Genomic DNA, 16,922 nt, shown 5'->3' with positions numbered 1-16,922 from the left:
CGTGAGCTCCTTCTTGATCCCTGCTACCCCGTTCAAGGTATACTAGCCCTCATTATCTAATCTCAACACCTTAATCTTTTTCCTTGTCTAGTTCTCCACAAGAGCTTTGAACTCTTGAAACCAACCAAAGACCTCTCCCTTGGTCTTCAGGAAGTAGATCCAATTATTCTTGGAAAAATCATCTATGAATGCCGTAAAGTACAAGGACCTTGTAATTGACTTCATAAACATAGGACCACAATGTCTGAGTGCACCAAGTCTAGCACTCCCTTAGACTTGGCCTCACTGTGTGTACTTGGCTTGCTTGCCAAGTGCACACCCTTTACACACTCCTTGCTGCATTTTGATCTCTGAAAAACCTGTAACTCTTCTTCATAACATAGGAAGAGTCCTAAATTGTATGTGTCCCATGCTTGTGTGCTAAATCTCAGTCTGGTTGACTCTCATGTATGAGAGCATTCACTGACTATCCTCTCAACAGATAGAGATTTTTCTTCTTTCTCCCAATTACATGCTTCTTGTTGGGATCAGTTCCTTTCGGCCTTGTTACCTACCAAGAGTGGAGACTGCTTGAGAGCTTCTTTTCTAGTCATTTCTTCAATTGACAGCGAACAACCCCTGAGAGCCACCCATAGCTGATGTGATGTGTCGCTTTATCTCCATTCCCTGCAACAATTATATGTTTCCTCGCCCATCTATCAAGAGAATATGTTAGAAGGTGGGAAATCCAACCCAAAAGGTATGTTTTTCATTGCGCAATCGGGCGTTTATGCTTGTTTTTCATTGGGCATTTTGAGCATGGGTTATTGGGTGACTTGGAAGAAGGAAGGGCTTTGAACGTTGTTTTGTTCCCTCACCTTAAATGGGTGGGGGGAGGGGGGCTTAATCCTCAATTCTAGTTTTGTGGGATCTCCCCTATTGGCCTATGGCTTTAGGAAGGGCACTACTTGGGAAACCCTGATTTTGGCAGTGTGGTCTCGTTTTCCTGTTCCACATTTTTCAGTCCCTTTCGCACATTAAAAGCCTTATTTCAACATTTTCCTTCTCTGGGTCCATAGGGATTCACACATCCCCTCCCCTTGTCCACATATCTGGGTTGGGCCTGGAAATGTTGCCGCGAAGGTTGATGCAGCTAAAAGAAAGTTAAATGCATATCATGGCCACAAGCAAGAATCAAAAGAAAAGAAGATCATAAAATGTAAAAGATGGTCGAGACATTTATTATAGCTCGTGGGAAAAAGCCAAACATTGGCTCTACCCCATATTATTATGGCCATCACCCTAGTTCCTAGGGCCCAAGAGTGCCCCTCACATCATTAAAGGAAAACATGCACGTCCTAACCCCTGGTGGGCGATGAACTGCCCCACCTTAATGGGGTAATAACCAGAGTTCCACGGGGACGCATCCCCCCCTGGGGGTCGATTTTCCTAGCTCCCCTGCGCTCCGAGGACTTGGGGACGAGTGGGGGTCGTTTCCCCACGCTCCCCAAAAATAGGGTACGCAGGGGGACTTGCCAGGGGATCGTTTCCTCCCGTTGAGGGGTCGATTTCGAAAAAGGGGGTCGTGGTCGTTCATGGGGGGTCAAGGGGGGTCGTCAGGGGTCATGGGGGGTCGTTTTCCTTTGCCCAAATTCGATTTTTTTTAATCATATTTCTAATTTTTTTTTTTTTTTTTTTTTTTAAATATACAGGTGGGCAAGGGTTTAAGTCATAGTTTTTTAGTTGTGTGTTGTTGCCCGACGCCCTCACTCCATTCGAAACCTGTTGCTGGACGCCGCTGATACTAACGTGCTGTTGGACGCCGCCGACACACATTGAAGTTTGAACACTGATCTCCACTGCTAGACAACCATCACTCCACTGCTGGACGCCATCACAGATGTGGATGTGGACGTTGGTTGCTGCTGCACCGTGCTGCCTGACTTGTTCAAACTCCAACACCACCGCGACTTGGAGCTCACTCAAGTACTACACCACCACAACCCCCATCAGACTCCAACACCGCTGCAGCCCCCATCGACAGTCAAGTTGTAACTTGTAAGTTACTAAGTACCCTGTTTTTTTTCCACTGCTGTTTTTTTTCCATTTTTTTGTAAATTGTAATTTTTTAAAAATTTTCTCAGTTCTGTGTTTATTGTGTGCCTGTAGGCTGCGTTTTTTTTTCATTTTTTTTTTTAAACTTGACTGTGTTTTTAAAAAAAAGTTGAAACTTGACTATGTTTTTTCATTTTTTTTGTAAATTTATTTATTTTTTATTTTTTAGTGTTGACTGTGTATTAATTTTAATTTTTTTCTTGTAATTTAAAAAAAAAAATTCAGTGTTCACTGTGTGTGCTATTAGTAACTTAGTATTAGTCAGCCTGTGTAATGTTTTAAATTTTTTTATTTTCACTACACGCTACAACCTACATTTGTCATTCAACTTACAACTATGAGTCATAGTCAGACTTCTTTTGGGAACAGTGGGAATAGTGACAACAGCTACAGTGGTAGTGAGCCACAAGATGCACAAGAAGAAATTGAAAGCAGTCACAAGGGGGCAAGAAACCAGAATAGGCATGGTGTAGATTCTGGAGGCCCACCAAGAGAGCTAGAAATATTTGCAAAGGGGACATTTAATCCTCTAAAACCACTTCTAATCTATGCAACCAGACTACCGAAAAAGAATCCAAAAGTTGGTGGTGGCTCACGTGATTGGGTCTGCAATATTTGTGGGCATCACTTTGTTGGCAGCTATACCAGGGTGAAGCAACACATTTTGGCTATTACAAGTAAAGGAGTCAATATGTGTCCCTCAAAGAACCTAAATTCAACTCAAAGAGAGCAACTTTGGAGGCTAGAAAGGGCAGCCACTGGAAAATGATTGTTTTCTAGCATACATGTTGATCCATCCATAATTATTCCTCCATCTAGTGCTTCATCAAAAAATACAAAGGTTTCTACTGGTGCATCTCGTTCTTGTGCAATGGGTGGTACAGTGTCTGGGATGTACAACATTCTAGATTGAGATGACACAGATGATGCAATTAGCAAATTTCTTTTTGCCAATGGAATTCCCTTCCATGTTGTTTGTTCTCCTTATTACAAGGAAATGGTCCAAGCAATTGCAAGAATAGGGCTTTCATATGTACCACCCGGAGAACATAAGCTACGAACAACAATTTTAGATAGACAAGTGTCCAAAATTAATGTGCAAAAAGAGAGAATGAGACAAACATGGTTGAGGTTTGGTTGCTCTATTGTTATGGATGGATATACTGACATCCGAAAACGCCCACTAATCAACATCATAGTGACATCTTCAGAAGGTCCATTCTTTCTTAAAGCTGTTGACTGCTCTGGAAAGCGCAAGGATGCATTTTTCCAATTTGAGCTTCTTCGAGAAGCTATAAAGGATGTTGGCCCTGATAGTGTGGTGCAGGTTGTGATAGATGCAGTAGCAGTTTGTAGATCAACTAGGTTATTGATTCAAAACAGGTATCAACATGTTTTTTAGACTCCTTGTTGTGTGTATGCACTCAATAATAAGGACATTGGCAAGATTCAGTGGATATCAGACTTGGTGACAACTGCAAGAGATGTGCAAATGTTTATCTGTAACCACCACACCTCCTTGGCTATGTACAGGGCTCACACGAGGAAGGAATTCCTCAAGCCCACTTATAATAGATATGCTAGCTATTTTCTCTTATTGGAGAGGATGCTAGAGGTACAAGCACTTCTACAGTCCTTGGTTGTGAGTTCAGAGTGGGGAAGGTGGTTAGAATCAAAGACAGGCACGGGGAAGAAGGTCAGACTTCAGGTGTTGGACAATGATTGGTGGGCAAATTGTTCTTATTTGGTGTCATTCTTGGGTCCTATTGTGGAGGTCATTTGTTACACTGATTCAGATGCTCCTAGTCTTGGAGAAATCTATGAGACCTTTGATAACATGTTGGGTCGTGTGAATGTAGCCATTCAACAGAGGGAGCCCTCATTAGAGTTCTATACATCCTAGATTCAACCCATCATTCAACGTAGGTGGGATCGCATGAACACATCTTTGCACATGGCAGCATATGCATTAAACCCAAAATGGTATGTTGAGAGACCTGGGAGGGTGCCTCTTATTGATGATCTTGAGGTAAAGAATGGCTTCCTAGATGCAATTGCAAAGATGTACAATGAGGAGGAGGGGCAAGATTTCGAAGACAGTTTGTTCAGTTTGCATCTCTTAGTGCCCCCTTCAACACACGTGGTGCTCAGGCAGAGCGCATAGATCTAGCCCAAGATGACCCGATTGGTTGGTGGAGGATGCATGGGGATGGTGCTCTAGAGCTCAAAGATCTAGATATGCGTTTGTTGTCTCAAATTACTATTTCCTCTACAGTAGAGAGGAATTGGTCCACATATAGCTTCATCCACTCTATCAAGAGGGACAAGCTTATCTTTAAAAGAGCAGAGAAGTTAGTTGCTGTGCACAAAGCCCTATGTCTTGAACATAGGAAGACACCTGAGTATTTGAAGGGACCAACAACATGATGGGATGTTGATCTAGAGGATGATGCACAGTTAGATATGGAGGAGAGACCTGATTAGAGACAGATGGGGGTTTGTTGGTGTGCCACTTAACATGTTTGAGAATGCTAGTGATTTAGATTCAGATGGTGATATGGTTGATCCTGATTTATTCATGCGGTAGCTGGATGCAGAGACTAGTGGGGCATTACCCTGAGGCTTGAGCAAAATTATGCTTGTTTATCTTTTGATATGTTGATGTTCTTATGTTATTCTGACTCTATAAATTTTTGACTCTTGATGTATCAGACTTGACTTTTATAATTTTATGTGAATATTCAGTATTCAATGTTCATAGTAGGAAGTGGAACATTAATATGGTTTAATAAATTAATCATAATGTATGATGTATGATTATAAATTAGAATTTTAAATTTATATGATAATGATATTCATATCAATGATCATGCTTTGCAGCTTTTAAGTTTTCGTTTTAAATTTGTTTCATTGATATGATTCATCGATTTATAAATTATATTTTATATTTATAAGTTTTTAAGACCCTAATGCCCCCCCATGTTTCCTAAAAATTGGTGGGGAGCTTTTGCATAGGCCGCTCCCTCGTATCCTCACTCCCTTGCCTTATCGTCCTGGAACCTTGGTGGAACATTGGTAATAATTGCTTCACATCATTCATAACATGCTCTCATTTCTTGGAGCTTTGAGCAATAATACAAAGAAAAAACAAGAAAAAGCAAAGGGCAAATAAAGAGGGGTGGAAAAGCAAAGGCTGAGGTAACTCATGTGTCCACAATTGCTCCCTCCTACATCTATATACCCAATATGTGGACATCCCTTATCATTGCTATCCTTGTACCCATGGCATCTAGCCTTGACCCCTGTTTCCCAACCATTTCATCATCATTCATATGCCACCTATTAATTGAAGGATGTCCAAGGACATGTCGTTGGGAACACCTAATAGGGTTATTTATTAATTACTCCTACCTAGGGAGGTAACACTATTACGAGATTAAAGCCCCAAATTTGGAAGAGAAGCCCCATATGAAGTCCCAATGTGCCCTTGATTAACAAGTTTGGTTCACTTTTACATAGATGCACTAATGAATTATTGTACATAATGGTGATGATGTAGCACTGGACATTATATGTGATTGGCAAGTGATTTCATCATGGGTTGGGCAACTTAATTGGGGCCTAAGTCCGCTAAAGGAGCGTATGACACCCTCTAGGTGAAGTGTTGAGAGGCATGGGACTCCTGTAATTGTAGAGCATCATTATTTCACTCCATAAGCACCTACAACACCACAACAGTGTGCATTTTGCCCCATATTATTCAACAAATGATGCACTTGGACCAGCATGCCCCAACCAACTCAGCAGTGTACACATGGTTTGGCAATTGATCCAAGGCACAAATGAGGTTTGTCTCACCCTTTGAGACATGGGAGGGCTAGCACCATTCTCCAAGCCCTCAACGATGGAGTAGATTCAGGCTATTCTACCACCAGGAGACCCATGAGACCCATTTTGTGCCCCAAACACAAAACTGGGGTCCACTTGATGATTTGCATTGATGTCTAGGGGCCAACCCCTAGTAGATGACTTAAGGAGACCTCTTGACTCACTTTGGCATAGAGAGAGCTCAACGCATGCGTCAAGAAGGCCCACGTAGTGATGATGTTAGCATTTCGGCCCTCTTGTGGGTTTATCTTTATGATTTTTCATTGGCTATGTGGTTGGCTTGTAACCACAATTAGTTTGTCCTCCATTTGACAACTAAGAGGGGTTTCTAGGCTAAAATTAGACTTGATAGATCATGTATAAATAGATAAGAGCTTATTTGAGCTACTCATCACATCACATGTTGGATTAGTCTTCTTGGGATATTTTTGCACTTGTTTCTTTAGCTATTGGATATCTTTTGGATGTACTTTGATGTATGGAAGCTAGTTCGCATTCTTCTTTGGAGCCATTTCTTGGATTTTTGGATGGATACATTGCATGTCATCTTGTAAGTGCCTCATGTTGATGGGATTTTTCTCTTGAATTTGTTTAATGTATGAAGTTGCTACTCTAGAATATGCGGAAATTGTGCCCTAATTGTTGAAAATTAGTTTTGAAAGGCTTTCTAGTAGAGTATTGCATATGTTATTCAATGTATGGCATGTAATGAATGTTCCTAGTGGAGGAAAATCTTTGAACTCTCCATGAAACTCCATTATCTCTTGAAGTGGGTAAATGTTTAGAATTGGTACCTAGGGCATCAATTTTAAGCCTCCTTAGAGATGTTTTAGCTCATTTTGAACTTCCTAAGACTCCATATGCCCAAAGAACAAGGCACTAATCCAAGTCCTTGGTGGTCAAACTCAATTTCTCTCCATAAATTCTCCTCTCTAAATTTTGGTCCTCTTAAGGTAGGACAACTATCTAGGGCTTACAGCGAGTTGCATAGGAAGAGGTTTGGTGGGATTCCAAGAGCCTAAACATTTGTTGATTTGGGGTAGAATTGGATGTGCTCTAGCTACAAAAATTGGTGGAGAGGCTAAGGCACATGAGATCTCCAATACCCAGAAAGGATTTGGGCAGATTCTAAACAGTTTGGGAGATATTAAAATAACTAATATTTTTAATGGAGTCCCTAAGTCTAATCTTAGAGAAATTAAAATATTAATGTGAATTAATATAAAACTGTGTTAGAATGGTCCAAAAGTCATGGATCAAGCCAGATCTAATCTTAGTCGTTGATTAGGGACTTAATCTCGTTCGTTGATTTGTCAATGAGAAAAGTATAAGAGGAGGCTTGAGGGTCACTTGGAGAACACACCAAGTTGATCAAGATTTCGATTTTCTGGGGCAGGTTTTACTGAGGAAGTCGAAAGAGTGATCAGAGTTGTAGCTGAGGGGTAGTGAATACAGAAGTAGAGAGGCAGAGAGGGTACCGGGAGAATCAGCGCAGAAGCCGGGAGAAAGGGACGTAAAGCCAGCCAGAGGCCACACAGAGCCAGCTAGGGCCCACGCAAAGGCAGCCAGGAGCTGCGCAGTGCCTCAGAGAGCCAGCGTGGGTGACATAGAGGCTCTAGAGGTTGACGTAGTGCCTCCAGAGGTTGATGTAGGGGTTATCGGGATGATGCTAGGTTGACGCTGGGCTAGGAAGGGCTGACGCAGTCCCTAGAGGTTGACGCTAGGGTTTTCGTGGGGCAGACTAGAGCAAGGAGCTGCGGAGTGTTTATTCGGGGTTTCAGCTGGAATATCTGCTTCTGAGTAGAGAGGTACTACTGCCGAGATTATTCTCTGTTGGGTGAGTCGGTTTTGGCACCTAGATTGTATTATGAAACTGCTTAATAATTAAAACCCTCAAATAGTTGCACTAGTTTTCGCGCATTGGGTTTTTACGAGGACATTAGTCCAAAAAAAACAGTGTTTCTTGTGTGCTTGTTTTGTTTCCTTCAGTTGATGATTTGTAATGTGTTGAGCATGTACTTGTATTTATTTTTAGTATTTACATGGTAAATAACTTGTTAATTAATCAGAACAAGTAGGCAGAAATAAATCAGAAAGTACATGAAGGGTTTCTAACAGTTAGAATTAGAAATTCCAACATGGTATCATAGTGTGGTTGTAGATCACAAGAGAACTGAGGACATCAGCCGAGCAGAGCAGTAGCAGCAGAAAATAGTTGTACCGAGTGACAGAAGATGTTCCTAGCAGAGTAGCAGCAAGGAAGGGGTGACGCAGTGCCTGCGTCATCAAGTTTGAGCCAAGAAGAGGCAGCGCAGAGGCTGAGGTAGGCAAAGACAGGCTCACATAGAGCCACGCAGAGGGTAGGAGGGCTGATGCAGTTGGCTGAGGAAGTTGATTTGCTGGTGCCGGGATTGCATAGAGCCTAGGAGCTCTAACCTTCAGTTTCTTGGGGTTTAGGAGGTTGTGGGTAAGTCGCAGAGTGGAGCTAGTGGGGTACTGTATTCAGAACAATACCTAACAGGGCAAGACCAAGGAGGTGGGAGTTGCTACCGAGGATTTATAGCCAAGAAATCCGGATCAGTGGTGCAGCTGCACTAGCGATCAGAGTGGGGGCATCTCGACATTGGTAGAAGGGTTTCTAGGAGAGAAATCGAGGCTGAGAGGGAGTCACACCGAGAACTTCCAGCCTCCAGGAGGGAAGTAGAGGAGCAGCGAAATGGTAGTGCATGGAGTAAGAGACCAGGACAGACTGGACAGAGCCTTAAACTTTGTAGTTTGGAAGGCTATAATCTTATCCGTGCTTGACACAAATTGTTTTTGTGTCAAGCACTTCGCCTTGAAGACGATAGTGGTCCCAGTTGACCCGACTGATAATGACAGGTACGAGGATGTAATGGCAAGGGCTAAGAGTATCATCCTTGATGGGGTCAAGGACCATATAGTACCACATATTGCCGAGAAGAACACGGCACAGGAGATGTGGGAGGCCCTGGCAAAGTTGTATCAACATACTTCCGTGCAGAGGAAGATGCTCCTAGAAAATCAGCTGTCGTCATACCAGATGCAGAAGGGAGAACAAATCGACACCTTCCTCGATTGATTGAAGGAGATGCTGGATCAACTGACTTCCATAGGGGCCACGCCGAATCCAGAATTGATGGTGAGAACAACCCTGAATACAGTCTCAGAAGACTGAGAGGTGTTTGTCCAGAGCATATTGGGCAGGGCGACGCTTCCAGATTGGGAGGATCTGTGGGCAGCTCTTCACCAAGAAGAGATCATGAGGTTGACCAAGACGGGAAGCAACGACAAGGGGATCAAAATAAAAAGGGAGGTGGATGCTGCCCTAGTATCTGAGGGAAAGAAGGAAAAGCGGAAGAAGAACCTCTCCAAGGTCATATGCTTTCACTGTGGGGAGCTGGGTCATTATGCGACCTAGTGTCTGAGGAAGAAGAGCAAGGGAGAGGCCTTCGAGACCAAGGCCGCACCAGCAAGGGCAAAGAAGGAAGTGGAGATAGATGATGAATGTGCCATGAGTGCTCACACGCCACTTGAGCAGAAGTGGGGAGACATCGAGCTTTAATGAGACGGACTACAGGCGATGAGGGGCAGGATCCTCGAGGTACCTAGCCTCTTGGATTATACCTTGCTACAGGAGCCCCGATGAGGAGTAGCAGTACTGGCGGATGTCAGTAGAGACAGATGCAGCTGAAGCGACAGAGGGAGCTACAGTGCAGGATTCCTAGGATAGCGTGAGGCAGCAGTGTGAGAAGCACGGGAGTGTTGCACCAGTGCAGGATGGCACAGAGAGGTGTGCAACGGTGCGAGATGCATGGAGTAGTTGCAGTGGCACAGAGGTCAAAGAGGGAGCACTTGTCAGCGACAGAGGGAGTTTCAACATCGTGGGTGTCTCTATCCTGACAGAGATGTCAGAGTTGGGAGATCAGTTACTTACTTCTCAGTAACTGAGTTGCAGTGCAACAGTTAGCAGTGGTGGTGCTATGGGTAGCACGATGCAGCATGATGAGAGGGAGCTGTTGTACGGATGCAGCAGTGGCAGTGACAGGGCCATGGGTAGCAGTACAGGATGCAGTAGTGCAGGTGATGGGCAGCAGGCCTAGCATCGGCACAGGGACTGATGTTGGATGATTAGAGTGATGCTTAGTGAGGAGTATTACTAGAGCACAATCCTCGCTAAGAGGGAGTGTTGATTTGGGGTAGCATCGGATGTGCTCTAGCCATGAAAATTGGTGGAGAGGCTAAGGCACATGAGATCTCCAATACTCAGAAAGGATTTGAGCAGATTCTAAATATTTTGGGAGATATTAAAATAATTAATATTTTTAATGGAGTCCCTAAGTCTAAACTTAGGGAAATTAAAATATTAATGTGAATTAATATAAAACTGTGTTAGAATGGTCCAAAAGTCATGGATCAAGCTAGATCTAATCTTAGCCGTTGATTAGGGACTTAATCTCAGTCATTGATTTGTCAACGAGAAAATTATAAAAGGAGGCTTGAGGGTCACTTGGAGAACATACCGAGTTGATCAAGATTTTGATTTTCTGGGGCGGGGTTTGCTAAGGAAGTCAAAAGAGTGATTAGAGTTGCAGCTAAGGGGCAGTGAATACAGAAGCAAAGAGGTAGAGAGGGTACTGGGAGAATCAGCGTAGAAGCCGGGAGAGAGGGACGCAGAGCCAACCAGAGGCCATGCAGAGCCAGCTAGGGCCCACGTAGAGGTAGCTAGGAGCTGCGCAGTGCGTCAGAGAGCCAGCATGGGTGACGCAGAGGCTCTAGAGGCTGACGTAGTGCCTCCAGAGGTTGATGCAGGGGTTATTGGGTTGACGCTGGCCCAGGAAGGGCTGGCGCAATCCCTAGAGGTTGACGCTGGGGTTTTCGTGGGGCAGATTGGAGCTAGGAGTTGTCAGAGTGTTTATCTGGGGTTTCAACCAGAATATCTACTCCCGAGTAGAGAGGTACTACTGCCGAGATTATTCTCTGTTGGGTGAGCCGGTTTTGGCACCCATATTGTATTTTGAAACTTCTTAATAATTAAAACCCTTAGATAGCTACATCGGTTTTCCCACATTGGGTTTTTCCGGGGACATTAGTCCAAAAACAACGGTGTCACTCGTGTGCTTGTTTTGTTTCCTTCAGTTGATGATCTGTAATGTGTTGAGCATGTACTTGTATTTATTTTTAGTATTTACATGGTAAATAACTTGTTAATTAATCATAAAAAGTAGGCAGAAATAAATCAGAATGTACATGAAGGGTTTCTAACAGTTAGACTTAGAAATTCCAACAACATCAAGCCTAGGATCTTGGCTACTTGATCCTAAAGTTTGGTGGGCATCCACTTGGTTCTCGTCCATAAAATCTCTTGCCCTAGGCAATGCCCTAAAAGGGAAACAGTAGCTAGTTTCTCCTCAACTTGGGGACTTCTCAGAGGGTTGTATGAGCTTAGTAATTCATGAAGTATATCATAAGAAGCTCTTTCTCCTTATTACCATGATCTTGGAGGTATCTTAATCCATGATAATTCACCAAAACCGAGGTCTTGTGCAATCCATTGCTAGGCTTGTCATAGGGTGCGAAGTGCCTTGGAAGCCTTATATCACAACCTTTAAGCATTCCTTGAGAGGTCCTCTTGCATCTTCTTGCACCTTAAACCCTATAATATATATATTATGGGTGATCATTACCTTACCGGGACTCCTTCCATCGGTGAAATTCTGTAAAGAGTAGGGGACCTTGTCCCATTATTAGCACTTAGTCTAGCTCTTTGTCTTGTAGGGTTTCCCTCTCCAAGGCCTGCTAGATTTTGTGGTAATAGGCCCAATGCTAAGTCACCTGACACGGGGATTCGGGACACGTAGGATTCGGGATTCGTGGTGTCGGATTCGGGACACGCTGACCCCCGGAATAGGACACGTTATATATTATTTTATTAAAAATATATATATATATATATATATATATATATATATATAAATTTATAATATATTTAAATATATATATATATATATATACATTAAAAATTAGATATTAGCATATTTCTTATACAAATTTTAATTTATATTGATTTCTCAACAATCTATGTTGGTTTATCTAGATTTGTGTGCAAGCAAAATCTTGCTTAGAGTGCATGTCTGATGTCCTTCATATATTTCTGTATGGAACATGAGGGTGCCAAATTTGTTAACCATTAATCACATAATTTCAATATAAAAGTTGCCAATATTTATTGAGTTGCAGATGGGTGCCTGAAATTTTTTCTACCGAGACTCATTTATGGTTTAATCTAGTCAATTGGCAGAAGTTATTGCTTTGACCCACTTACCCAAAGTTTTGTATCTGTTCAAATTCATTAACTTCTAGTTAATTGGCAAAAGTTATTGTTTTGCCCTGCTTACTCAAAGGATAGTATCTGCTCAGATTCTTTAACTTCTGATATGCATTTTTATCTGTTGTCCCGCATGTTATCTTCTTATTGATATTTGATTTCAATCCATCCACTACAGATTCTCATGGAAACTGTTTTTGATGGCCCACTTCAATGCCCGAATTCTGTTAGTTTCAACTTGCTGATTATCTTGCATCCTTTGTAGCATTATCCTATCTCTATGGTCTCTTCCTTTTAGCTCCTGTAATGACTGATATGGGCCAGACATATCCATCAAAATCTGTTCAGGATGCATTGTCACATTTCCCTTTGTTTCTCTTTAGCATTTGCTTTACTTTCATATTTCCTACCTCAACCATTTACCTGTTTTATGTTTCATGCTTTTTTTTCATGGGCTGTTTGCAAGGTTGTTATACATTGATGTCTGCTCGTTCTAATCTTCAGCAACTTGGTATATAATTATATATATATATATACCAGTAACTTAGTAAGAGATTAATCGTGGGCTTGCCGGCTTGGTGGTATTCATGCTGGCGGCTGTACACAACTGAAAACGAAAACAGTGAATTGCAAACTAACCTGCAATGCGGTCCTCCTCGCTGCAACTGGTGAATCGGGTTTGCCAAATCGCTGTTTCAGTGTTTCCTTTGCAATTGCGGTCAAATGGGAGACACAACAACGCTTTTTAACCTAGCAGCAACCCGAAAAACTAACCAGAAACCAGGACTCGTTCTCAAATTTCGTGACACGTTTTCCCTTTTTCGAACACGCCTTGGACACGACGTGCCCCAAGATGACACGACGAATCCGTGCAGAGTGACACGTGTCAGGACAGAATCGTGTCCGATTCGTCCGATTCGGGATTCGTCCAGGGTTTTGGACGAATCCGGTTTCATAGGCCCAATGGCTATTTCACCACTCATGAAGCTAACTTCTAGTCCTTTGTCTTTTATGGCTAAAACTGAAAGGAGATTCTTCTCCAAACTCAGTACAAACAATACTTCATTCACCTCCATGATGCCACTCAAGTCCAGTTAAAATTCAATGCTACCAATGTCTTATACTACATACTTGGCATTATCACCAAGATCTACATGTATATTGCTAGTTTGGTGAAAATTTCTCGAGATCCCATCATGTGACGAGATGCTCCACTGTCCACAAACCAAACATATCTTGTGATGGTTCCAGAAAGGCATGACACCAAGGCAAAGTTCTTCTTGAAGTTTTCATTTATCTCATTCTTCTGATCAGTGGCTATTTGGGTTGTCCTTCCCTTGGTCTTCTGCTTGCTTGGAGACTAATTGGCAACATGCTCGAACTTGTGACATGCAAAGCACTTGAATTTGCTCATGTGCTTCCCATTTTTATTATATGGAGGTCCACCTCCACTCTGGTTTTGCTTGGGCTTTCCTTTTCCCTCTTTTGCTTGTGTAGCAAGAGCAAGGTCATTGTTCTCCTCACTACTTGTTTGCTGTCCTCTGGTCAATGAGTTCTCCCACATTTCCTTCTGGATGAAGTCATCCCACAATCGGCTCCAACCAGGAAGTTGTTTCCTAACAAGGATCCCATCCACAAAGGTTGCCCAATGCTTAATGCAACCCTTTCAAGTTACCTTCACCAACTCTAAATCATTCACAATTTCCCCAACAACAGAAAGCTCATCATGAGCCTGCTAGATCCTCACAAGGTAAGATATTGTTGTCTCTAATTTGTTCATCCCGAGGCTGTTTGATTTCTCCCATAACACCATCTTCCTGTTTTTGTTTGTGCTCTGATAAAGACTGGTTAGGGCCACACACATTTGGTGTGATGTGTCCTTTCTTGATATATGCAAAATTATATGATCCCTCACACCATCCAAAATTATACACCTTGCTTTCATATCCTTGAGATCATGCTCGATTGCTAGGTTTGGATCTGAAGGAATCTGAATGTCTGTGTTTGCAAAAATACCACAGACTATTCATTTTTAGAATCATGGTAATCTGCTCTGTCCAAGGACTAAAGTTAGTGCTCCCATCCAACCCGTCTTCATATTGCAAACTACTCGATGATGCCATCTTCACAAATCAACCTTACCATAAAAGCCCAACTGCAAAATTAAAAATAATTATGCTACTGTAAAAAGAAGAAGCTAGCTACTGCAAACCCTAGTGATCTCAGATCTCTCTCTCAGAGTTATCTAGAAAGATTTGATACCATGTTAAATCTCCTAATACTAGTCCAAATTTATTTTCTCATGACCATTATTCATTGCCAACAATTTATTTAATTAACCAAATAAATTATGAATTACCGAAAAATAAAATCCTTGGTATTTTAACATGTAGAAATATATGCATTGGAATAAAAATTAAGAGAGACCAATCACACATTACAACAGATAAATACCCACAACAATTCTTTGTGATTTGTTAATCTCAGGAAAATCAGGGTTTTTGACCCACGGAGAATTACAAGGAAAAATACATTTATTGGAACTTGTAACTCGGCTCCAATTGGATGAATTTGGCCCAAGGAATTCGGCCTCCTAGAAATCAGCCTCGGAAGGAACTTAGCCTAGAGAATTTCGGGCCAACGATTTGGTAGCAAATCGACCATGCGCCTTACCTTCGAGTTGCCAGTGTACCTCAAGAAATTTTGCCCTGGAAAATCGACTTCTCCAATCAAATAAACTGCTCTCTCCCTTCAACAACTCGACCTTGCAAGCTCCAACAACTCGACCTTTGGGATATGCCCCCGAATCCTCCTGTGGTCTTCCTCCTTTGCGCTTCAGTCTACTGAGCCGCTTGCACTAGAGAAAAATCGCTTTATTTTGTCATGTCTCCTCTCTTGTGCCTTCACCTCTTCCATAGGCTTCTTTTTATAATCTTCATTAAGCTCAGATCCCTAACTATAATCTTCCTTCTAGGAGATCTTGGAGAACAATGGTTGAGATCCTTTCTAAGTCACTTAAATAATTAAATTATTTATTCTTAGAAAATGACTTAATAATCCACAATAATTAATTGACTTTAATTATTGTACCTTTCATAAGTTAGACTTAAGAAAGAAGACATAAATCACTTACTCCACTAACCAAGCACCTAAAGAGGCAATAAAGAATCTTCCACATGCTAAGACACCAAGTCTATGCAGAAGACCTTCCGAAGCTACTATAGGCTTCAACATTATTTCCTTCAGCTACTTCTTACACTATTTCAGAACCTACAAGCTTGGATTCTAAACCACTGAAAAAACCCCTTACCAAACCTGCTGTGACTGTACTGCCCTTTGGTGATGCTGTACGACCCTCCTGAACAACTGTATGGAAGCCTGCAATATCCGTTGTTCCTTCCATACCTCCAGTCATCCCACTGTCAATCTTCCCATTGCCATTACACTCATCTAGTCAAACTTGACAAGGGAGAAAAGTGATACAAAACTTCCATTCTAATAATGGACCTTGAAGAAAGTGCTCCACATACAATGGCATCTCTCCCAAGCAATGTGCCCTACCAATGCCTAGAATAGCTCTTACATTCTTACATTAAAGGAATCTGTCATAACTGTGTAAGCAATCCATTAAAAAGCTGTCATAACTATGTAAGAGGAATCTTTCATAACTGTAATTGAATCTGTCATAACCTTACACTGACCAAAATGGAAGATGCCAAGCATCATAAGTGTATGGAATCTGCCTAAGATTGCAAGGGAAAGTGATGCACTGACCAAAATGGAAGATGCCAAGCATCATAAGTGTATGGAATCTGCCTAAGATTGCAAGGGAAAGTGATGTGGCACACCCATTCTACAAGGAATTCCTCCCAACACTCATGCAACATCTTCCCAAAGAGAGCAACCCAAAACTAATAACTGCATGATGCTCATGTTAATTAATTTATATAACTTGTGTTGCTGTTGGAAGATTTATATATGTTGCAGAATATGATTTGTTTAGTGAATCTAAAAGTTTTAAATGAATGGCAAAAACTACACCAGTGTTTAGCATTTTTGACAATACTTGCGGCAGGAATTTACTTTTGTTGACATTATTTAAATTTTGGTTTTCTCCTATGGAAATTGTTGAAAACTTTCCTTAATGTTTGACATAATCTGTTCTCTGTTGTATTTTTAAATGGTGCTGAATAAAAATAGCAGATTAGTCTTACATTAGTATTGTAGAATCCAATGTTGCAAACATCGGCATCAAGATAAAATCAGCAAAGGTCCAGAAAATCAAAATATCATGAAATTGGGAAAGTATTGGTAAAAATTGGCGAACATCGGCTAGGCCAAAAAATCGTGATTTCGCGATTTTATCACGATAAAATCTGGATGTTTGCAAGACTAGTAGAATCTAAATTGATGCCCGCGTTGAAGGGGGAAAGTTAATACATATTGCCTAGATCTTTTGATTTTATTAAGGATTTTCTAGTTGTATTAATCTCTAACCTCAAGCTTTCCTTTACTTTGAAACCATGCCTTTTCTTGTTCCATGGATTACATATTTTCTTATTGGAAGTAATACAATGAATGAGTCATTCTGTAT

General features: G+C 41.6%; 1 protein-coding gene across 4 annotated transcripts in view; it reads left to right on the top strand.

The window, feature by feature from the left end:
• The window catches only part of LOC149182459 (uncharacterized), a 328,907-nt gene that overhangs the window by 216,143 nt on the left and 95,842 nt on the right, over window positions 1–16,922 (top strand). The window lies entirely within an intron of this gene.

The sequence above is a fragment of the Pinus tabuliformis genome, chromosome 3_2 (genome assembly GCF_031772625.1).
Source record: "Pinus tabuliformis cultivar Carrire ecotype Pingquan chromosome 3_2, CPIR1, whole genome shotgun sequence".
In the NCBI taxonomy this organism is placed as follows: domain Eukaryota; kingdom Viridiplantae; phylum Streptophyta; class Pinopsida; order Pinales; family Pinaceae; genus Pinus; species Pinus tabuliformis.
The sequence above is the reverse complement of the archived record's forward strand: the minus strand, read 5'-3'. Positions and strand labels throughout refer to the sequence as shown.